The sequence below is a fragment of the Apteryx mantelli genome, unplaced genomic scaffold (assembly GCF_036417845.1).
Source record: "Apteryx mantelli isolate bAptMan1 unplaced genomic scaffold, bAptMan1.hap1 HAP1_SCAFFOLD_111, whole genome shotgun sequence".
NCBI classification, from domain to species: domain Eukaryota; kingdom Metazoa; phylum Chordata; class Aves; order Apterygiformes; family Apterygidae; genus Apteryx; species Apteryx mantelli.
In genome coordinates this window covers 244,799-257,526 of record NW_027118468.1, presented here as the reverse complement: position 1 = coordinate 257,526, position 12,728 = coordinate 244,799, and positions in this window count along the sequence as shown.

The window sequence follows — 12,728 nt, the reverse complement described above, 5'->3', positions numbered from 1 at the left end:
AAATAAACTTACAATTACAGGCAACCACAAAAATGACCCTGCAAAATAGAATGGCATTAGATATGCTGTTGCTAAAAGAACATGGAGTATGTGGTTATTTACGAGATAAGATTGATCATTGTTGTGTACATATTCCGAATGTTACAGCCGCGGTAGAACGTGATTTGTCTCAGCTAACGCAAATTGAACATGCAACTGAGGAAGAAAGAGAAGAAAGTACCCATAATTGGGTTGCTGCTTTAGCAAAGTCATTTGGATTGAACATCTCTGGTTGGGTAGCATCTTTAATTCAATGGTGTATAATAATTATAATTATTATGTTAGCTATTATGGGAGTGTTGCGTTTGATTCAAAATATTGTTAATAAGGAACGGCAACACTTGGGGAAAATTTTAAAAGCTGTTACCAGGAAGAATCATGAACTTCCCCCGAGATATGAAGACATTGGAAATAATTCATTGCAGCTACAATCACCAGTTTGAGACGGTCCAAAGAATATGGAAATCTGCGGAACTGATGATGAAAATCCTTGCAGTCTGGAAGACTTGAAGTATTTTCAAAGGGGGGAATTGTTACATTATATTGATTAGAATAGGTTATACTTGGTAGACAAGATGAAGGTATAATTGCAGGTGTTGGGTACAGTACAATCTGATGAAGTGGGTACAGTACAATCTGATGAACTGGGTACAGCACAATCTGATGAACTAGGTAAATGATAAGCAAATCTTGGCAACAGTAACTGAAGAAACTATAAATGGGAAACAATCATGTAGCTTAGCAATTCTGTTGATTATGTTACGTAACCGAACACTATAAATATTAACCAAGTTAAACGGGGATTTGGGATTCTCAGCTTTGGACATGAGTCCCTGAGACCCCGGGCCCCGAATAAAGCACCGCATATAACTGCTTTCGTAGTTATGTGTTTCTTTACGGGCAACAGTTTTCTGGCGACCCAGATGGGACTTCGGGAGTAGTGTTGACGGTTCGCTTTCCGATTTTGCTCCGTGCCGGCACCGAGGAATTCTCGGGGAGCCATCGGCTGCGCCCGCTCTGCGCTGCTCCTGACGTCCCAAAGTGGTAAGCCCGAAGGTGCTTTATTGTAATATTTGGTCGGGTGCCTGCCTAATAAGACGTGACGGCGATTCACGCAAGGTTGGGCTAACGAGCTCGAGGTCTGGTCTGTGGAAGCCTAGGCGCTGGCCGTCAGACGGAGCGAAAGCCCCGCAGGTCCAGCACTCACGGACATACGTGGCTGTCTCGTGAGTTTGGTTTGGTCTTTTGTTTCCCATCAGAGGCTATCTTTCCGTTTTCTACCCTGTAGATTTAGTGTGTGTGTGTGGAGTGAATGTGTAAGACCATGGTAATACCGGATAATTCTCCGTTAGGATGTTTATTAAAGCATTGGAAAAGTGCGGGATATTTTCAGAGTATGAGTAAAAGTCGATTTATAGATTATTGTACGAATTGGTGGCCACAATATGAGTATGATGGACCCCGGTGGCCTGAACACGGAAGTTTAGATCCGGGTGTTATAGGTCCATTAATGAGATATTGTTAAGAACTTGAAAAATGGGATGAAGTACCATATGTTGATCTATTTTATGATATACGTAATCATCCAGATATGCAGAGAGAATGTGGAATGTTGTTGGTACATCCCGAAAAAAAGATAAAACAAAATGTGAAGGATGTGTAGGTAATAAGAAGTGTATGACTTGTTTGGCAATACAAAATTCAATAAGAGAGCCAGAGGAGGTATCACTTTTAGCATCACCGACGGCCCCTGTGATGTCCGATATAGATGCAGGGGACGATAGTGATACTGATAGTATTAAGGCGGTAAAACCGTCAGAATCAATTAATACTGGAGCGATCCAGATTAAGTTAACACCGAAGGGTTCGCCAGGGCATTCATCATGCCCAAGACAAGCGCAACGAACCCCAATTGCACAGAGAACAAGACAAGGGAGGAAGGAACAAGAGCAAAACAGTAAAGTATTATTAGCCCCTTTACGAGAGGCAATTTCGGGGCCTGATAAAGTATATGGGAAAGTTCCTTTTTCCCCAGGAGATTTAGTAATTTGGAAGCAATCAGCTGGAAAGTGTACAATAATAGGGAAAAAAAAACAAACCACAAAGAGAAATCAGGCAGGATTATTAGCAATGTTACAACGAGTAAATCAAGGAATAAGAGGCAGAAGTAGAGGACGAGGTCGAGGAGGATACAGGGTAGGAGGCATGCGGGGAATACCTCAAAATCAGCTAGGGATAAATCAGTGTGCGTTTTGCAGACAACAGGGACATTGGAAAAATGAGTGCCCAGTGAAAATGAATTTGGCCCAGCAGACTTCAGTAGGAGGAACACCAATGGCAGAAACAATGATGTTAGGACATTTGGGGCAACATAGTAGCTGACTAAGTGATGGATTAAAAGTGACAACAGAAATTGATGGGGAAGAGAAACAATTATTGGTAGATACTGGGGCAACTTATTCTGTTTTAAATACTTGTTTAGGAAAGATAGGAGATACGATGATAACTGTGGTAGGAGCTACAGGAAAAACAGAGCAACGGCCCTTTCTGCGGCCATTGCATCTAAATTTTAGGGGTAAAGAATTAGATCATGAATTTCTCTATGTACCGGATTGTCCTACATCTTTGTTAGGACGAGATTTATTGTCAAGATTTAATGCTAAAATAATATTTGAAAATGGAAAAGCTAAGTTGCAGATACCTGAGGAAGAAATAGCTAGAATATTTATAGTAAAAGAAATAGCTAATACAACAATACCAATAGAGGTAGAAAACGCTGTAGTACCATGGGTATGGGAGACACAAGTACCGGGATTAGCGAAAGCAGCAAAACCTGTCATAGTAGAATTGAAAGAAGGTGTCCAACCGGTAAGAGTTAGACAATATCCTATACAGTTAGAAGCTAGGAAAGGGGTAGCACCATTAATTGCAAAATTTTTGATGCACAATGTGTTAGAAGAATGTGAATCTGAATATAATACACCAATATTTCCTATAAGAAAACCTAACGGAGATTATAGGTTAGTTCAAGATTTAAGAGCTGTAAACGAAATAGTTAAAGATATACATCCAGTAGTAGCAAATCCTTATACATTGTTAACATCTGTGGCAGAACAATTTAGATACTTTTCTGTAATTGATTTAAAAGATGCTTTCTTCTGCATCCCATTGGCATTACAAAGTAGGAAATTATTTGCGTTTGAATGGGAAAATCCGGATACAGGACGAAAACGACAGCTGACCTGGACCAGGTTACCACAAGGCTTCAAAAACAGTCCTACAATGTTTGGGAATCAGCTGGCACGAGAACTGGAGGATTGGAAGGAGCAAGGATATTTTCAATTACCATCAAAAGCATACTTATTGTTGCAATATGTGGATGACATTTTCGTGGCGACAGAAAGGTATGAAAACTGCATTACTGTTACAGTTGCGTTATTAAATTTACTGGGACAGAGCGGTTATCGAGTTTCTAAGGAAAAAGCCCAAATTGCCCGGGAAAAAGTGATATATCTGGGATGTGAAATTTCCCAAGGACAAAGACGGTTGGGGGTGAATAGAATACAAGCGATTTGTGCCATCCCTGAACCTAGAAATTTGCACGAGTTACGAACTTTTCTAGGAATGACAGGGTGGTGCAGACTCTGGATTTTGAATTATGGACTGTTAGCCAAACCACTGTATGCAGCTTTAAAAGAGCCACAATTAGTTTGGAGTTTAGAGTGTAAAAGGGCTTTTCAAGACTTAAAACAGGCTCTGCAAGAAGCCCCAGCATTAGGATTGCCTGATTTGACAAAAACATTTCAACTCTTTGTACATGAGCGGCAACGACTAGCGCTTGGAGTTTTAACTCAACGAATTGGATCATGGAAGAGACCGGTGGGCTATTTTTCCAAGCAGTTGGATACGGTAAGTGCCGGATGGCCTTCTTGCCTCCGAGCAGTGGCTGCTACTGTAATGTTAGTCCAAGAAGCTAGAAAATTGACATTGGGAACAAAAATGGAAGTATTTGTGCCCCACATGGTGATTGCAGTTTTGGAACAAAAGGGGGGTCATTGGTTGTCATCCGGTAGAATGTTGAAATATCAAGCAATATTGAGAGAACAGGATGATATATTTTTAAAGATAACAACATGTTTGAATCCCGCTGAATTTTTAGGTAGCAAAATAGAGGAAGGCGAGCTGGAACATGATTGTATTGAGGTGATCGAACAAACTTACGCCAGTAGGGTAGATCTGAAAGATATTCCCCTTGTAAATCCTAATTTTATAGCTAAAATAGTACAGGAAATTAGTGAAATGCTTGGAATTAGCTGGGATTTACATACACCATGGAGGCCACAATCTAGTGGAAAGGTAGAAAGGATGAATCAAACATTAAAAGGACAAATTAAAAAGATATGCCAGGAAGCTCAAATCCAATGGCCACAGGCATTGCCCCTTGCTTTATTGAGAATTCGTATAAAACCTAGAGAAGGGTTGTCTGTAAGTCCCTATGAAATTCTGTACGGTAAGCCATATACTGCACCAACGAAGGGAATGGGAAGTGCAGATTTACACCTCCAAGGAGATCAAGATGTTTATAGTTATATAATTTCTTTAAGCAGATTACTCACAGCCTTACGTGCCGCGATCATCTGGAATCGCCCTTTGCCGTTGGAGAATCAACCAGGAGACCAAGCGTATGTTCGAAATTGGCAAACGGAGCCTTTAAAGGAACAGTGGCATGGACTTTATTTGGTACTATTGATAACATTTACCGCTGTGAAAGTAGCAGGAATTGATAATTGGATTCATTATACCAGAGTGAAGAAGGTACCATCACAATGGGGGGTAAAAATGATCACTCCTACAAAACTGAGATTTACATCTTGGTAATACTATGCTGGGTAGGATTAAGTAATGGTTTCGCTCAAATAATACATACATATGCTACTGTACATATGGAAGAACGAATGGATGTAAATTTGACTTGTGATTTTGTTGGAGATATGAGAAGTTCAATCCAAGACATTAGTTGCTATTGGCAGAAGAATGAGTCCAAATTGTCAACTGGGTTTACAATCCGATGGGATAGTGATACACGAAGGGGTACTATGATTTTATCATTGCGAAATGTAAGTAAGACAGATGTAGGAAACTACACCTGTATTGTTTGGATTAAAGAGAGTTTTGATTATGGAAAAAGGGCATTAGAGGTTACTGCAAAATCAGAACCTATGCAGAAAAGAAACAGAGCCAGGAGAGAGTTAAAAGATTTGGAAAAAGACGAAATGCAACCAATACAAATAATCCAGGCGCCACAACAGGAAACACAAGAAAATCTAATGCAAAAGAAAGTTAGCTGAAAAACACCCAGTCTAGAACTGTACAAAAGTATACACTTGTGACACCCCGAAAGTGAAGTTACCTTTCCACCTGTGGTCCTTGCATTAAGGACAGGTTGTGCCTGTAGAGGAATTAAATACTCCATGAGTGAACCTGTAATACAATTCGGAGTGAGAATAGATTGTAGAACTACGATCAGGAGCACAGGAAATTTAGTTTGGGTTACAAGTGATGGACAATGGACGACTCACCTCCCCTTGGATGGGTTGGTGACTGAAATAACTTTAGGGTTACCAACTCTCTGCCCAATTTGGAAGAAAGCGCCATTTAAGGGTAGATTAGAAAATTTATGGATAATGAAGAGAGAAATAAAGGATGATGATGATTGGCAAGAACCATCATCCGGTGTGAAGTTAGGTTGGGCTTTAGAATCATTGTTTGCTCCAATTAGTACTTATCGGAATAGAGAAATGTTGTACCGGTTGTTAGGACAAACGGAAAGGCTAGCAAGAGTGACTAAAGAAGGATTTAAGGAAATAAACTTACAATTACAGGCAACCACAAAAATGACCCTGCAAAATAGAATGGCATTAGATATGCTGTTGCTAAAAGAACATGGAGTATGTGGTTATTTACGAGATAAGATTGATCATTGTTGTGTACATATTCCGAATGTTACAGCCGCGGCAGAACGTGATTTGTCTCAGCTAACGCAAATTGAACGTGCAACTGAGGAAGAAAGAGAAGAAAGTGCCCATAATTGGGTGGCTGCTTTAGCAAAGTCATTTGGATTGAACATCTCTGGTTGGGTAGCATCTTTAATTCAATGGTGTATAATAATTATAATTATTATGTTAGCTATTATGGGAGTGTTGCGTTTGATTCAAAATATTGTTAATAAGGAACGGCAACACTTGGGGAAAATTTTAAAAGCTGTTACCAGGAAGAATCATGAACTTCCCCCGAGATATGAAGACATTGGAAATAATTCATTGCAGCTACAATCACCAGTTTGAGACGGTCCAAAGAATATGGAAATCTGCGGAACTGATGATGAAAATCCTTGCAGTCTGGAAGACTTGAAGTATTTTCAAAGGGGGGAATTGTTACATTATATTGATTAGAATAGGTTATACTTGGTAGACAAGATGAAGGTATAATTGCAGGTGTTGGGTACAGTACAATCTGATGAACTGGGTACAGTACAATCTGATGAACTGGGTACAGTACAATCTGATGAAGTGGGTACAGTACAATCTGATGAAGTGGGTACAGCACAATCTGATGAACTAGGTAAATGATAAGCAAATCTTGGCAACAGTAACTGAAGAAACTATAAATGGGAAACAATCATGTAGCTTAGCAATTCTGTTGATTATGTTATGTAACCGAACACTATAAATATTAACCAAGTTAAACGGGGATTTGGGATTCTCAGCTTTGGACATGAGTCCCTGAGACCCCGGGCCCTGAATAAAGCACCGCATATAACTGCTTTCGTAGTTATGTGTTTCTTTACGGGCAACAGTTTTCTGGCGACCCAGATGGGACTTCGGGAGTAGTGTTGACGGTTCGCTTTCCGATTTTGCTCCGTGCCGGCACCGAGGAATTCTCGGGGAGCCATCGGCTGCGCCCGCTCTGCGCTGCTCCTGACGTCCCAAAGTGGTAAGCCCGAAGGTGCTTTATTGTAATATTTGGTCGGGTGCCTGCCTAATAAGACGTGACGGCGATTCACGCAAGGTTGGGCTAACGAGCTCGAGGTCTGGTCTGTGGAAGCCTAGGCGCTGGCCGTCAGACGGAGCGAAAGCCCCGCAGGTCCAGCACTCACGGACATACGTGGCTGTCTCGTGAGTTTGGTTTGGTCTTTTGTTTCCCATCAGAGGCTATCTTTCCGTTTTCTACCCCGTAGATTTAGTGTGTGTGTGTGTGTGGAGTGAATGTGTAAGACCATGGTAATACCGGATAATTCTCCGTTAGGATGTTTATTAAAGCATTGGAAAAGTGCGGGATATTTTCAGAGTATGAGTAAAAGTCGATTTATAGATTATTGTACGAATTGGTGGCCACAATATGAGTATGATGGACCCCGGTGGCCTGAACACGGAAGTTTAGATCCGGGTGTTATAGGTCCATTAATGAGATATTGTTAAGAACTTGAAAAATGGGATGAAGTACCATATGTTGATCTATTTTATGATATACGTAATCATCCAGATATGCAGAGAGAATGTGGAATGTTGTTGGTACATCCCGAAAAAAAGATAAAACAAAACGTGGAGGATGTGTAGGTAATAAGAAGTGTATGACTTGTTTGGCAATACAAAATTCAATAAGAGAGCCAGAGGATGTATCACTTTTAGCATCACCGACGGCCCCTGTGATGTCCGATATAGATGCAGGGGACGATAGTGATACTGATAGTATTAAGGCGGTAAAACCGTCAGAATCAATTAATACTGGAGCGATCCAGATTAAGTTAACACCGAAGGGTTCGCCAGGGCATTCATCATGCCCAAGACAAGCGCAACGAACCCCAATTGCACAGAGAACAAGACAAGGGAGGAAGGAACAAGAGCAAAACAGTAAAGTATTATTAGCCCCTTTACGAGAGGCAATTTCGGGGCCTGATAAAGTATATGGGAAAGTTCCTTTTTCCCCAGGAGATTTAGTAATTTGGAAGCAATCAGCTGGAAAGTGTACAATAATAGGGAAAAAAAAACAAACCACAAAGAGAAATCAGGCAGGATTATTAGCAATGTTACAACGAGTAAATCAAGGAATAAGAGGCAGAAGTAGAGGACGAGGTCGAGGAGGATACAGGGTAGGAGGCATGCGGGGAATACCTCAAAATCAGCTAGGGATAAATCAGTGTGCGTTTTGCAGACAACAGGGACATTGGAAAAATGAGTGCCCAGTGAAAATGAATTTGGCCCAGCAGACTTCAGTAGGAGGAACACCAATGGCAGAAACAATGATGTTAGGACATTTGGGGCAACATAGTAGCTGACTAAGTGATGGATTAAAAGTGACAACAGAAATTGATGGGGAAGAGAAACAATTATTGGTAGATACTGGGGCAACTTATTCTGTTTTAAATACTTGTTTAGGAAAGATAGGAGATACGATGATAACTGTGGTAGGAGCTACAGGAAAAACAGAGCAACGGCCCTTTCTGCGGCCATTGCATCTAAATTTTAGGGGTAAAGAATTAGATCATGAATTTCTCTATGTACCGGATTGTCCTACATCTTTGTTAGGACGAGATTTATTGTCAAGATTTAATGCTAAAATAATATTTGAAAATGGAAAAGCTAAGTTGCAGATACCTGAGGAAGAAATAGCTAGAATATTTATAGTAAAAGAAATAGCTAATACAACAATACCAATAGAGGTAGAAAACGCTGTAGTACCATGGGTATGGGAGACACAAGTACCGGGATTAGCGAAAGCAGCAAAACCTGTCATAGTAGAATTGAAAGAAGGTGTCCAACCGGTAAGAGTTAGACAATATCCTATACAGTTAGAAGCTAGGAAAGGGGTAGCACCATTAATTGCAAAATTTTTGATGCACAATGTGTTAGAAGAATGTGAATCTGAATATAATACACCGATATTTCCTATAAGAAAACCTAACGGAGATTATAGGTTAGTTCAAGATTTAAGAGCTGTAAACGAAATAGTTAAAGATATACATCCAGTAGTAGCAAATCCTTATACATTGTTAACATCTGTGGCAGAACAATTTAGATACTTTTCTGTAATTGATTTAAAAGATGCTTTCTTCTGCATCCCATTGGCATTACAAAGTAGGAAATTATTTGCGTTTGAATGGGAAAATCCGGATACAGGACGAAAACGACAGCTGACCTGGACCAGGTTACCACAAGGCTTCAAAAACAGTCCTACAATGTTTGGGAATCAGCTGGCACGAGAACTGGAGGATTGGAAGGAGCAAGGATATTTTCAATTACCATCAAAAGCATACTTATTGTTGCAATATGTGGATGACATTTTCGTGGCGACAGAAAGGTATGAAAACTGCATTACTGTTACAGTTGCGTTATTAAATTTACTGGGACAGAGCGGTTATCGAGTTTCTAAGGAAAAAGCCCAAATTGCCCGGGAAAAAGTGATATATCTGGGATGTGAAATTTCCCAAGGACAAAGACGGTTGGGGGTGAATAGAATACAAGCGATTTGTGCCATCCCTGAACCTAGAAATTTGCACGAGTTACGAACTTTTCTAGGAATGACAGGGTGGTGCAGACTCTGGATTTTGAATTATGGACTGTTAGCCAAACCACTGTATGCAGCTTTAAAAGAGCCACAATTAGTTTGGAGTTTAGAGTGTAAAAGGGCTTTTCAAGACTTAAAACAGGCTCTGCAAGAAGCCCCAGCATTAGGATTGCCTGATTTGACAAAAACATTTCAACTCTTTGTACATGAGCGGCAACGACTAGCGCTTGGAGTTTTAACTCAACGAATTGGATCATGGAAGAGACCGGTGGGCTATTTTTCCAAGCAGTTGGATACGGTAAGTGCCGGATGGCCTTCTTGCCTCCGAGCAGTGGCTGCTACTGTAATGTTAGTCCAAGAAGCTAGAAAATTGACATTGGGAACAAAAATGGAAGTATTTGTGCCCCACATGGTGATTGCAGTTTTGGAACAAAAGGGGGGTCATTGGTTGTCATCCGGTAGAATGTTGAAATATCAAGCAATATTGAGAGAACAGGATGATATATTTTTAAAGATAACAACATGTTTGAATCCCGCTGAATTTTTAGGTAGCAAAATAGAGGAAGGCGAGCTGGAACATGATTGTATTGAGGTGATCGAACAAACTTACGCCAGTAGGGTAGATCTGAAAGATATTCCCCTTGTAAATCCTAATTTTATAGCTAAAATAGTACAGGAAATTAGTGAAATGCTTGGAATTAGCTGGGATTTACATACACCATGGAGGCCACAATCTAGTGGAAAGGTAGAAAGGATGAATCAAACATTAAAAGGACAAATTAAAAAGATATGCCAGGAAGCTCAAATCCAATGGCCACAGGCATTGCCCCTTGCTTTATTGAGAATTCGTATAAAACCTAGAGAAGGGTTGTCTGTAAGTCCCTATGAAATTCTGTACGGTAAGCCATATACTGCACCAACGAAGGGAATGGGAAGTGCAGATTTACACCTCCAAGGAGATCAAGATGTTTATAGTTATATAATTTCTTTAAGCAGATTACTCACAGCCTTACGTGCCGCGATCATCTGGAATCGCCCTTTGCCGTTGGAGAATCAACCAGGAGACCAAGCGTATGTTCGAAATTGGCAAACGGAGCCTTTAAAGGAACAGTGGCATGGACTTTATTTGGTACTATTGATAACATTTACCGCTGTGAAAGTAGCAGGAATTGATAATTGGATTCATTATACCAGAGTGAAGAAGGTACCATCACAATGGGGGGTAAAAATGATCACTCCTACAAAACTGAGATTTACATCTTGGTAATACTATGCTGGGTAGGATTAAGTAATGGTTTCGCTCAAATAATACATACATATGCTACTGTACATATAGAAGAACGAATGGATGTAAATTTGACTTGTGATTTTGTTGGAGATATGAGAAGTTCAATCCAAGACATTAGTTGCTATTGGCAGAAGAATGAGTCCAAATTGTCAACTGGGTTTACAATCCGATGGGATAGTGATACACGAAGGGGTACTATGATTTTATCATTGCGAAATGTAAGTAAGACAGATGTAGGAAACTACACCTGTATTGTTTGGATTAAAGAGAGTTTTGATTATGGAAAAAGGGCATTAGAGGTTACTGCAAAATCAGAACCTATGCAGAAAAGAAACAGAGCCAGGAGAGAGTTAAAAGATTTGGAAAAAGACGAAATGCAACCAATACAAATAATCCAGGCGCCACAACAGGAAACACAAGAAAATCTAATGCAAAAGAAAGTTAGCTGAAAAACACCCAGTCTAGAACTGTACAAAAGTATACACTTGTGACACCCCGAAAGTGAAGTTACCTTTCCACCTGTGGTCCTTGCATTAAGGACAGGTTGTGCCTGTAGAGGAATTAAATACTCCATGAGTGAACCTGTAATACAATTCGGAGTGAGAACAGATTGTAGAACTACGATCAGGAGCACAGGAAATTTAGTTTGGGTTACAAGTGATGGACAATGGACGACTCACCTCCCCTTGGATGGGTTGGTGACTGAAATAACTTTAGGGTTACCAACTCTCTGCCCAATTTGGAAGAAAGCGCCATTTAAGGGTAGATTAGAAAATTTATGGATAATGAAGAGAGAAATAAAGGATGATGATGATTGGCAAGAACCATCATCCGGTGTGAAGTTAGGTTGGGCTTTAGAATCATTGTTTGCTCCAATTAGTGCTTATCGGAATAGAGAAATGTTGTACCGGTTGTTAGGACAAACGGAAAGGCTAGCAAGAGTGACTAAAGAAGGATTTAAGGAAATAAACTTACAATTACAGGCAACCACAAAAATGACCCTGCAAAATAGAATGGCATTAGATATGCTGTTGCTAAAAGAACATGGAGTATGTGGTTATTTACGAGATAAGATTGATCATTGTTGTGTACATATTCCGAATGTTACAGCCGCGGCAGAACGTGATTTGTCTCAGCTAACGCAAATTGAACGTGCAACTGAGGAAGAAAGAGAAGAAAGTGCCCATAATTGGGTGGCTGCTTTAGCAAAGTCATTTGGATTGAACATCTCTGGTTGGGTAGCATCTTTAATTCAATGGTGTATAATAATTATAATTATTATGTTAGCTATTATGGGAGTGTTGCGTTTGATTCAAAATATTGTTAATAAGGAACGGCAACACTTGGGGAAAATTTTAAAAGCTGTTACCAGGAAGAATCATGAACTTCCCCCGAGATATGAAGACATTGGAAATAATTCATTGCAGCTACAATCACCAGTTTGAGACGGTCCAAAGAATATGGAAATCTGCGGAACTGATGATGAAAATCCTTGCAGTCTGGAAGACTTGAAGTATTTTCAAAGGGGGGAATTGTTACATTATATTGATTAGAATAGGTTATACTTGGTAGACAAGATGAAGGTATAATTGCAGGTGTTGGGTACAGTACAATCTGATGAACTGGGTACAGTACAATCTGATGAACTGGGTACAGTACAATCTGATGAAGTGGGTACAGTACAATCTGATGAAGTGGGTACAGCACAATCTGATGAACTAGGTAAATGATAAGCAAATCTTGGCAACAGTAACTGAAGAAACTATAAATGGGAAACAATCATGTAGCTTAGCAATTCTGTTGATTATGTTATGTAACCGAACACTATAAATATTAA